Raw genomic sequence first — 12304 nt, 5'->3', positions numbered from 1 at the left:
CCACTGTCTAGCCCAGGCAGTCTTCCAGGCAGCTCCTTCAGCTCACAGGCCCTGAGTGCCTGCACATGCAGCACAGTTCTAGGGACGCAGACGTGAACAAGAAACAAGTGCCCTGCTTTCATGGCGCTTCCACTCAAGCTGGGAGGGCAGGTGGGGACAACAAATGAGGTGATTACCACCATGGGAAAAAAAAATCAGTCAAAGGAGCTCAGGAGAGCAGAGGGGGTGCAATTTTAAGTTTGGGAGTTTCAATGTGGGCTTCATTGAGAAACTGGTATTTGGGCAAGAAAGTCAACAAAATTTTATTCCTTAATGGGTTTTCTCTTGTTTCTGGACCCTGAAACTGAAGGAAATACAAATGCTTACCAAAAAAACACTATCTAGACAGTGAATGGCACCTCTTTCTATCTGGTTCTGTCAGACAAAAACTTAAGGGCTATCACTGACACCTCTTCCTCTATATCTCTCCTATCCCAAACAACATGCCTTATCAATTTTACTCCAGATCCCTTCCTAGCTAAGCCTGTCCACCTCTCTGCATACCCACAATCTCAACACTGGCCAACCACCAAGATCTTTCACCAGGACCAACACCACAGTATCCTAATTGGCTCAACAATCAGGAAACTCCAGGCAGTGGTTATCGGTTTGAGGGCATCAGAATCCATGAAGAGTTTTAGAACAGACTGCCAGGCCCCACCCCAGAGCTTGGGACTCAATCGGTCTAGGGCAGGACTTGAGAATCTGCATTTCTTTTTTTTTTTTTTTTTTTTTTTTTTTTTTTGAGACAGAGTCTCACTTTGTTGCCCGGGCTAGAGTGAGTGCCGTGGCGTCAGCCTAGCTCACAGCAACCTCAAACTCCTGGGCTCAAGTGATCCTCCTGTCTCAGCCTCCCGAGTAGCTGGGACTACAGGCATGCACCACCATGCCCGGCTAATTATTTCTATATATATTTTTAGCTGTCCATATAATTTCTTTCTATTTTTTTTAGTAGAGATGGGGTCTCGCTCTTGCTCAGGCTGGTCTCGAACTCCTGAGCTCAAACGATCCGCCCACCTCGGCCTCCCAGAGAGCTAGGATTACAGGCGTGAGCCACCGCGCCCGGCCCGAGAATCTGCATTTCTAACAAGTTCCTGGGAGATTGACACTGCCAGTCTGGGGACAGACTTTGAGAACCACTGAACCAATTATGGTGCAGCATGGCTTAACTCAAAGGTTTCTTTCTTGCTCATGGTACACATCCGTTTGTTTCCACAGGAAAAAGGGAAAATGAGAAAGCACATGTCTCTTAGAGCTTCCTCTCAGAAGTGACATGTCATTTTTCATTGGCGAAAGCAAATCACAGGCCACACCAAATTTCAAGGAGACAGGGCTGTTCAATCGTATCAGGCACTCAAAGCAGAAACAACGGAAAGATTCTAACCTGAAGGGAGTAACTGCAGATTGGCCTGCTGTACACACTCCTCCCTAATCCTCCCCTACCACCAACTCAAGGTACAGAGGAATACTTTCCAAAGCAAAAGAATCCATGCCATACACCCCACCACTTAAACTTTAAGTGGGAATCTTCAAGGGCCTCACGTTTTTCTTAGGATGCAAATACTTAACAGAGCTAAAAGAACTTGCCTGACAGTACCCCCACCCCAGCCTCAGCCACCCCAGGCTTCTTCCTGCTGCTGTCACTCCTCTGCACAGGCTTTCCTTCTGCCTGACACTCACACCCCTCTCTGCTCTCATGTCATTCTCATCAGGAAGTCTTTTCTGACACCATATTAGGTATAACTTCCCTACTAGATGTACATGGATCCTTCCTTTATGACTTGCTTTTTGTGATGGGGAACTCTAAATACACAAAAGTGGACAGAACAGTTAGAGCCCATGTACCATACCACCCTCGACCTGGGCCAGTCCTGATTTAACCACACACTCACCCACTCTCTCTTCCATAGGATTGTGAAGCAAATCCCAGATGATGTATCATTTCATCAGTAAATGTCTATTTACTGATACATCCCCAAAGAGTAGGAATTATTTTCCTAAACATAAAAAAAAAATCACTATCACAGCTAAAAAATAATAATAATTCCTTAGTAACAAATGTAGTCAGCATTCCAAATTCTAATTGCCTCAAATATCATAAGGGGTATTCAGTTATGTTTTGGACAACTGGCCTGACACAAATACAAATAAGCACTACTGCCACAGATAGTCACTGTGCCTCAATCTCTTGCCATCTAGTCCTCTCCTTTTTTTTCCTTGTTGAAGAAAACAGGTTACAGGTCTTGTTTCCCATGTTCTGAGTGTTGCCAATGGCAACCCTGTGGTATAGTTTAGCCTGTTCCTCTCCTGACTGAATTTCCTAAAAATCGGCTGTTAAACATGGAAGCTTGATCAGATTCAGGTTCAATTTTTCTGGCGAGACTATTTGCAGGTTTTTCAAAGATATGATCTTTTTTCCACTCTTCCCCCATTTCATCTCATCTCAGGTCTATAACATTCATGGGACCAAGGACAGGCTTGGCTCATCACTGGCATACAGCTGACACTCAGGGAATGAGGAAATGTCACACTGCCACATTGAATGGCAAAAATAGAACTACCCACCCTTCCATCCACATATAGACAGTTAGTTGTATGTTAAAATCTTCCCAGAGAGGCAGAACAGTTAAGTTCCCAGGGTACAGAACCAGAGGTCAGGCCCTGCAGGAGTTCTAACTGCATCACATATAGACTTGTAATTTTGGGTCAGTGACTTAATATATTTGGGATTCAATTTCCTGCTATGAGGATTCAGTGAGATACAGTAAATAAGATTCACTGCTCAAGGATATATACAGCAAAGCTCTACACAGATAGCACCAACTTCAAATCTTTTGGAGGAAGCAACACAGAAACTTCCTATTTCTAACATTTTAATAAAAAATCTAGAATTTACATTTTTATGAAATAAAAATCCTCAGGAAAACAGAATAATACCCAAAAGCTATCTCCACTTGTTAACTGAGTGCCTTCTACATTCAGGCACTGAAGACAAGTCAGAAGGTCCTCATCTTGAAAAAGTCACAACCTGGAGAAAAGAAGGGGGTGAGAGCCTGTGCAATGTGCTGTCATAACAGGCCTACCATTCACAAGGGCAGGACAAACTTACGGGAGCAAAAATACATCTAGTGCCACAGGCGCAGGGTCTGCAACGCTGGTGGAAATAGGGAAAGGTTTCACAGAGATGAAGGCTAAGCCGTAAAAGCACTGTGGCAACACAAAACAAGGCAACTCAGGAAGAAGCAATAACACATGCAAAGATACGTGGAACAGAGCATAGCTCATCACAAGAGCTACAAGCAGCATGACAGCAAGGTCTTAGTGCAACCAAAAGGGACTAGCCAGTGAAGGTAGGAACCACACGTCATGCTCAAGATTTAGGGTTTCCTCTTCTAGGCCAACAGTGAAGCACTACAGACACATTTTAGGCAGGTAGATGATATCAGAGCTTCCTTCTGGAAGGAACAGAGATAAATCAGAAACTATGACACCCTCCCTTCCCTTTCACTAGTTCAGAGTAAGGTAAAAATGGTACCACCAACTAATTAATCTTTCAGATCGTAAATACTGGAATCACCCAGCCCTGTCAATGCTGCCTCAGCTCCCTCCCTTGCATCTGTCCACTCTTCCCCACCCCCACTTCCAGTGTGTTGGTGAAGCCATGGTCCTCTGGCCCTGATACTAGTCCTTGGGCCTTCTCCCTGACCTCTGCCACCAGGCCCTGGCCCTCCACCTTTCCAGCCTCACACCAGGGCAAACATGCTCACATCACTCCCCTTTATTCACACCTCTTCTGGGACATATTATTCCCCCATATCATACAAAGTACTGAAGGCTCATTCAAATAATCACTGAATGCCTGACACATATTCAGATAATGTTCTAGGTGCTGAAAATATAACAATAATCAAAGCCAAAGGAGAAAAGTCCCTGCCTTCACAGATGACGCAATGTAGTCAGGAAGACACATGGAATGTCGGAGGATAAGTGCTATGGGAAAAAAGCTAAGGCAGGCTGGGCACTGCGGTTCACGCCTATAATCCTAGCTCTTCGGAAAGCTGAGGTGGGATGATTACTTGAGCCCAGGAGTTCGAGACCAGCCTGCTCAACATAGCAAGATTCCACCTCTACAAAAAAATCTGTGTAAAAATTAGCTAAATGTAGTGGCCTATGCCTGTAGTCCCAGCTACTTGAGAGGCTGAGGCAGAAGACTGCATGAGCCTAGGAGTTTGAGGTTACAGTGAGTTATGATTATACCACTGCACTCCAGCCTGGGCAACACAGCAAGACCCTGGCTTAAAAAAAAAAAAAAAAGATAATTTGCAAACATGAGCCTAATGCTCTGGAGTTTCCAGGTTATCTCTTTCTTTTGTATTTTATATACTTCATATTCTCTTTACCTCGCCCAGTGATACAGAGAGAACAGCAATGAGGTACAGTAGAAACTCTTGCTCCATCTTGGTGCTAGGTACAGGTCTGTTCTATTATTTGTTGTACTTAGGTGTTTAGAATGTTTCCTAGCTAATTTTCATTCAACATTTGAGTTAGCTATGGTAAGCAAAGGAAACTGCCCTGTCTGGCAAAAAGTCCTGGCTCCCCAATTAAAACAGAGTGACCTTAGCTCAGCCCCTTCCATTCTATACTCAGGTTCTTCCTCGAGAGAGTCCCTTTCTGCTCCAACATGACACAAAAAAGAAAAGCAAATAGACCAGATACTGGCATTAAACTGAGTTTTGTTTACCCTAAGCCATATGCCCATTTATTCAGCATTTACTGAGTGCCCGCCATGAGAAGGCACCAGCATAGGCCAGGCTGCCCAAGGCAATGACAGAGGCCTCCCTCTAAGAGTTCACCCAATAGGAGAGGAAAGTCACATGTGCCAATAAAAGGCTGTGCATTATGCTCAAAAAGGAAGGACTAGTGGTGGTCCATACCCAACAACAGCCCACACAAAGGCCTGGAGTCAGGACAGGGTACCACATATTTGGTGAACAAGGACACATTTACTGCAGTCAGGCAAAAAACGAGAGTGAGGATTACGAGACTAAGATGCTTATCCAAAATTGTATGCATCCTATGGTCCTGAGCAGTCCACCAAAGGAAAAACCAAAAAGCTATGCCAGAATGAGTACAAAGCCATATGTCTTCGGTTCCCACTGATTAATTAAAGCATTTACTTAGAAAGGTTATTTGCTCATTTGCTCAATTAAAAAGGACAGTGCAGACCTGGGTGTAGTGGCATGCACCTGAAGGCCCAGCTACTCTGGAGGCTGAGGCAGAAGGATCACTTGAGCCCAGGAGGTTGGGGCTATGGTGCACTATAATCGCACCTGTGAATAGCCACTGCACTCCAGTGTGGGCAAAACAGCAAGAATCCATCTCTAAAAATAAATAAATAAAAAGGACAGGGCAAAATAAGTTTGGATTATGAACTTCAGCACCATCTTAGCACATCCTTTTATATGTGCTCTTATTTAGTGAAGAGAATCCTACAGTTCACATAGCACGCGCGCGCGCGCGCGCGCGCGCGCGCGCGCACACACACACACACACACACACGCACACATAGTGTTTCCTATCCTCTCACCAGTACTTTCTTAGTAAGTCTAATTCCACCTACTTTTACATGTTTTACACTGAATCTTCAAGCTGTAAAAAAAAAAAAAAATGTAGCAACTAGTTAGTTCACATTCTGCCACGTAAGTTAAACCTTTTAAGGTTTGACTAGTCTAGGAGGGGACAGTCTGAAGACTGCACTCACTCCTCCTAAACCACAGGGTCTATAATTCCTGACCCATTCTGAAATTCTGCCTTATTCTTCATTTGGTGCTCACATTTCTACAGGTGCTGGTTTAATAGCTCTGTATAAATTAGTTGCATAAAAACAAACCTAATAGACACACCTACAACCTGTTTTCCTTTTTGTTTTGCTCCGTGTGTCTCCACAAGTTTCAAGTTATATTAGTTTGCATGTTACATATGAATATATATTTGATAAATTATCTATTATTCTTTGACATTAATAAAATTATTTATTTGATACTCTTAAAATGGAATGTTTACCCCTGGAATCAGAGGTCAGCCTATTTGGCAGTAATAGTCAGGAGGGGAAGATTTTTATACTGAAGAGATCCAAGTTCTTCACAAAAGCTTAACACAAACTCAGAACAGTGCAGTAAATCCTCATTTGAACAACTTATCAACCCAAAACTGAAGGCTGCTGGGTGGCTGAGAAAATGGAAGGAAAGAAAAGGAAATGACTCAAAGTAATCATGCTTCAAGTATGAGTCCTCTCCATTTTCAGTCGGCAGTTTAGATTTGAACTACCATCGGCTGTGGGAAGTAAAGAGCACGCATCAAGTCCACAAGGAAAGGCTGTGCTTATAGGACTTGTTTCCTTCATGTTATTTGGAATTGTTCTTTTTTAATATTGTTGCTCTCACCACATTTAAATATGTAACTGGGACATTTGGAAAACTAAAGTTAAAGTCCCAGCTTCACAAATGAGATGGCTCCTAACTTATTTTCATGTTGATAATCTTATCAAAAATACATAAAACATAGCCAATATAACCAATGCGTGATCTTATTATTTAATTCATTTAAAAGTCAAAACTTGAAAGTCTGAGAGTGGGCTGGCAGTACTGAAGAACTTCCCCTAACCTAGGTTTCAACTCATTCCTTATCAATTAGTCCTCTCTTCACAACGGTCTGTTAAAACACACACATACACATACACCAATTATTTACCTAAAAATGATTAATGTCAGAACATCAGTTTTGATACTAAGTTTCAACTTGAATGTCAAACCCCATCCTGGCCACAGAAAGGAGGAAAAATTGGCGCTGCAATGGGTCCTAGACAATATCCTCATCCATTTTCTTTTTATGGAAACTCAAGACTAGCAGTTTTTAAATGCCGAGATTTTAAACCACTGTTCCTGTAAGTGGGAAGAAACCAGCGATTCAGCCGCCGGGTTCCATCCCTACGTGTCCTGAGGCTTCAAGGACTATCGGTCTGCAGCCTAGGAGCGAAGGGAGCATCCTGGGCGGAGGCCGACAGCCCCTGGTGCAGGATCCCCACGCCTGGCCCACCCGCGCCTCCACCTGCCAAGGCCCGGACGGCGGCCCGGACCGCGGCCCGGCTCCCCGGGGGCGCGCCTGCGCTGACCAACGGCCCGGGCGCCGCGAGTGTCAACGCCGGACACCTTCTGCAAACAAAAAGCGGCCCCTCGGCCCGACCCCTGCCTGGACACTAGCCCTGGGACCCCCGACCTGCCCCTCCCACCGCGGCCGCCCTGGCCCGAGGCGCCGCACAAAGGCCGGCCCGGCCCGCTCCGCGCCGCGGGAACAAAGGCGGCCGCCCCGGCCGGGCCGGCACAGGTGCAGCCGCCGGGCCCCGCCGGGCCCAACATGGCCGCGCCCGCCGGCCCCGTTAGCCGCCGCCCTCCCCTGCTGATCCTCCCAGCGGCCCAGCCTTCGCCGCCCTCCCGGCCCTCCCCGCAACTCCCGACCCCTCAGGCCGCCGGCCTCCACTGGACCTCGCTCCTCTTGGCCGGCCCCTCAGGCCTTGCCGGGCCTCTCGGCCATTCCCACCCTCCGCAGTCCTCCCGGCCCTCCGCGATCCTCCCGAGTCCTCCCCAGCCCTCCCGGCCCTCAGGCCTCCGCGGGCCTCACCGCCGCCCCCTCAGGCCCCCGCCCGGCGGTTGGCGGCCCCAGTGACCTGTGGTGCGTCGCATCCTCCGGGCGCAGCGGCTCCGGCAGCTGGGCAGAGGCCGGGCCGGGCCTGTGGCAGGAGGGCCGCGGCGGGGAGGGGGCGGCGGCGGGCGCAGCGCGGCCAGGCCGAGGCTCTCCGCGCGCGGCGCCGACCCCGCCCCCGCGCCTCCCGCCCGCCGCCGCCGCCGCCGGGGCTGCCGCCGCTCTCAGAAGCCGCGGGAAAAGTGCACGCCGCTGATTGGCTGCCGCGCTCGCGGGGCCCGCGGACCGGGCTTTTCAAATCCTCGCCGGGGCCGCGCGGGCGGGGTCGGCCGCGGGACCCGCGCGCGCCTGGGAACAGCACAGGGCGCGCGCCCCGCTCCCGCTACTCGCCGGCGCGCGCCCGGCCCGGTCCTGAGTTCCCGGCGCCGCGCGCGGTGACGTCACGGCCGCGCGCCCAATCGCCGGAGCCGCGCCGCCGAGCCGTGGATGCGTGGGCGCGCGGGGCTGGAGCTGGGTTGGTGGGGTGGGCCCCACGCGCGTTCCCGGCGTCCTTTCCACCTTCCCCGCCGCCCCAGACCCGCGCTACTGAGCCGGCCCGAGGGTCCGAAACAACCCGGCAAGGGGACAGGCCCGCGAGGAGTGTCTCCAGGGCGCGAGGGTCCCGCCGGCGCGGGGTGGGCAGGCAGGCTTCGCAGCCCCTCACTGCCCGGGGACGCGTCCGGGTCAGGCTGCGGGTGCCCCGCCGCACTGGGGCGGGCGGGCCGGCGCGCTCAGGGTGCAGCTCCGGGAGACAGCTCGGTGCGATGAGGACGGCGGGCGGGTGTGGTGGACATGGACACGGAGAATGGCAGAGGTAGTGCGGACACTGGCTGAAGTGGTAAGGATGGATTTCGTTAGCAATATACTTTTGCAGTGGAGGAAAGCGCCCAGCACGAACTGAGCTCAACTCCGCTTGGCTCAGGGTGGCTGCGCGTAAAGGGAGAATGGGAGCGCGGAGAGGCCCGGGAGAGAAAGAAGATAAAAAGCGGGAAGGGGAATTGGTCCGTGTGAAACCCATCTGAGTTTGCTAACTGGAGCTGATGGAAGTTAGGCTCCTACCCTCCCTGGGGCGGGGGGCGGGGTGGTGGAAGGACCTATCTCCAGGTGTTGCTGGAACATGTAAGTTTCCTTTCAGCAGCCTTGGGTTTTCTCAGGCACTTTAAGGGAGGCTGGGGACATCCTAAGAATGGGGCTTTGAACTATTAGAAACTACGTTAGTGTTTTTTCAAGTCTTAATAGACCAAGGTGGAGACCTAGTGGAGACAAGGGCTCAGAGGAGCCTGGCAAGAGTTAGGTCAAGGACAGAATCCTTGTCAAAATGCACCATCCAAAGACTGTACTTTCAGGGATCATTTCTATAGTTCTAAAAAAAAAAAAAAAAAAAATGCCACTCTGGTCCCCCTTAATAAGGACCTTGCTGCTGCTTGGCCTCTAGCTGCCATCTCCTACAGGGTCTGCCTCCACTGCAGAGCCACCTCACCCCAGGTCATGCCCTTCCCTGCACAGCCACATCTCTAGTGACTGAGGGAGTGGGGTACAAAGGCTTGGTCAGTTCTGCATACTCTATGATTCCAACTATGTGACATTCTGGAAGAGGCAAAACTATGGACACAGTAAAAAGATTAGGGTTGCCAGGGACAGGGAGGAGAGATGAATAGGCAGAACACAGAAGATTTTTAGGAAGGTGAAACTACTCTGTATGATACTGTAACAGTGGATACATATCATTATATATTTGTCAAAACCCACAGAATGTACAACACCATCAGTGAACCACAATGTAAACTGAATTTTCAGTGATAATAATGTGTCATTGTAGACTCCTTGATTATAACAAATGTACTAGTCTGGTGGGAAATGATGATGGGGGAGGATGTAGGGGATGGACAGGAGGTGTATGGGAACTCTGTACTTTTTGCTCAATTTGTGAACCTAAACCTTCTGTAAAAATTAAAGCTTAGGCCAGGCAAAGTGGCTCACACTTTGGGAGGCCAAGGCAGGAAGATCAATTGAAGCCAGGAGTTTGAGACAAGCCTGAGCAATGTAGTGAGACCCCGTTTTTACAAAAAAAAAAAAAAATTTTAAATTAACGGGACATAGTGGTGTGCACCTGTAGTCCCAGCTACTCAGGAGGTTGAGGCAGGAGGATCGCTTGAGCCCAGGAGTTTGAGGGTGCAGTGAGCTATGATGATGCCACTGCAGTGTAGCCCAGGCAACAGCAAGACGCTGTCTCAAAAAAAAAAAAAAAAAATTATTAGTTTAAAAAAAAAAGATGGAATCCTAACCTCCAATATCTCAGAATGTGATCTTATTTGGAAATGGGGTCTTTTCAGAGGTAATGAAGTTAAAATGAGGTCATTAGGGTAGGCCCTAATGCAATATGACTGGTGTCCTTGTAAAAAGGGGGAATTTAGAGACACACACACATACAGGGGGAGAACTCCACATGAAGATGAAGGCAGAGGTCAGGGTGATGCTTCTATAAGCCAGGGAACGCCAAGGATTGCTGACACCCACCAGGAGGTGGAGAGAGCCCAGGAACAGATTCTGCCTTGCAGCCTCAGAAGGAACCAACTTTGCCAACACCTTGATCTCAGATTTCTGGCCTCCAGAATTGTGAGACCAGAAATTTCTGTTAAGCCACTTAGTTTGTGGTACTTTGTTACAGTAGCCCTAGCAAACTGTTACAGTCCCTAATAAGCACCTGGCCCTTCAAACTCCATCTCAGTCTCTGTTTCTGGAGAAGCTGACCTATGGCAGCTGAAGGAGGCTGGGCTAGGGTTGGAGACACTAGAGAGGGGTATAGGACAGCAAGAACAGTTGGTTTGGGCTCCCGAGCAGTGGAGACAGACATATGCCGGTTTTGGAGCTTGGGCAAGTATGAGGGTAGGGAGGTAAGCAGTGGCTTCTTTCTTCTCAGGCTCCTGAGAGCTGTCCCCCACAGTAAGAGGCACAGCCTTTAGCACTGGAACTGTGGGGCCCTCTACCCCTTGGAGGTTCAACTGCTGACTGTACAATGAGAAGCAGGTGGTGGGAGCCTGGCACATGGCACACAGCCTGTGTTCATTTTCTTCCTCGCAGGCTGGGCTCCTGCCCAGGCCCAACTCCAGGTGCTGCTGTGCGTATCAGGGGGGTACTGAGAGCTGAGATGTGAGCTGTCGGGACAAGGCTGTGCACCCACAGTCCTGTTCCTGGGCCTCTGACACCTCAGGATGCAGCACACTACTCAAAAATTAGCTACTCAAGGGCCTGCTCTGCTGATACAGCCTCAAGAGTTTTGCAGCCAGGTCACCTGCAGATACAGGCACCCAGTCGTGCCCTGGTGTTGAGACAGGTGCTATGACCCAAGACTTCAGCCAAATCCCTTGCTGTAGCCCTGGCCTAGCCTGCTCCCAAAGCCCCAGGTCTCCCCAGCTCCTCGGAAGTGCTCATAGTCCAGTGCTCTGTCCCTGGTCTGAAAGAATGGCAAAAAGGTCCCTAAGCCCAGGCAGGGTCCATTAAAAGCAAGCAGGATATAGGGGAGCCCAAGCCTTTAGGTCCAGGAAGGGCCTCAGGGGCAGGAGGATGGGCAAAGCCTGCTGAAACACTGCCCTCAGCCACAAGCTTGATCTGCTTCCCACTAGGGCAGGGATTGGCCCAGGGCATGCCAGGGACCCCATGGGAAGGTAGTACCAAATTGTTTACCCTTCCTTCAAACCCTATACTGCCTCCTGTACAGGGTGTGGAGTCGGGCCCTATCCCGAAAAGTTTCCCTGCCCCATGAGTTTACTGCCAGTACCCACCTTAAGCCCCCCAGGAGCCCCTGGACGGTGTCCAGCTGGGTAGTGGCCAAATGCCTCTGGCTGTGGAGGAGAATAGATGCCCTCTCCAGGCCCTGGATCCCTGTGGGACACAAGCCTGTAAACTGCCTGCCTCCCCAGCACCTTTTAAATTCCTGCAGTACATGACAAATACCACTGTGTTGCATTTGATTTCGCAGATTTGGAATTAGGGCTACTTTTCCCAAAAAATCTGCATTTAGAATAGTGCAATCAACATGTAAATTTATTCAAAACATGCAAGTGTGTGTTTGGATTTTCTTGAAGAAAGTTATTTGGGTCTGGCTGGTCTTTTCCCGCCCAGTGCAAGCCTCCCTAAGCCCAGCTAGGCTCTCTCCGGGGGTGGGAGGGTGCTGAGCCCCTTTAAGTCAGCTGGCTCCTGTACCAGGTGTGGTTAGCTGAACCCCCTGATCTCCAGCCTACACACACCAGGGGCCTCTCCCCCAAGGCAGTGTGTGTTGCAGCTCCCCAGGGCAAATAGAAAGAGGCCCACATGGGACTCCACAGGTGGGTTACTGGGAAAGGAGGCCCTCTGCTGCAGGTCCTCCTCTGTAGCTCAATGCGGGCTCCCAGGCTCAATGCTCTGGGCCCACAGGGCAACTGGGCGCACAGACAGCTCGCAAGTTCTGAAAGCCTGGGCTGCCTCCCTGACACTGCAGGCTGCAAGAGAAGCTGCTCTTGGAGGGGGGCTTCTGGCAGGTAGAGGGCCA

General features: G+C 49.9%; 2 protein-coding genes across 3 annotated transcripts in view; both read right to left on the bottom strand.

Annotated features, from left to right (window-relative positions):
• Positions 1-7905, bottom strand: part of NSD2 (nuclear receptor binding SET domain protein 2) — an 89519-nt gene extending 81614 nt beyond the window's left edge. Inside the window, exon 1 of one of the 2 annotated variants that reach the window (XM_069495556.1) lies at positions 7763-7905. The gene's annotated coding sequence lies outside the window, so the exon portion shown is untranslated. The remainder of the gene's footprint in view (positions 1-7762) is intronic. The other variant, XM_069495557.1, reaches the window with a different exon arrangement.
• Positions 1-12304, bottom strand: part of FGFR3 (fibroblast growth factor receptor 3) — a 366177-nt gene that overhangs the window by 281768 nt on the left and 72105 nt on the right. The window lies entirely within an intron of this gene.

The sequence above is a fragment of the Eulemur rufifrons genome, chromosome 20 (assembly GCF_041146395.1).
Source record: "Eulemur rufifrons isolate Redbay chromosome 20, OSU_ERuf_1, whole genome shotgun sequence".
In the NCBI taxonomy this organism is placed as follows: domain Eukaryota; kingdom Metazoa; phylum Chordata; class Mammalia; order Primates; family Lemuridae; genus Eulemur; species Eulemur rufifrons.
Note: the sequence above shows the minus strand (reverse complement) of the source record. Positions and strands in the feature narration are given on the sequence as shown.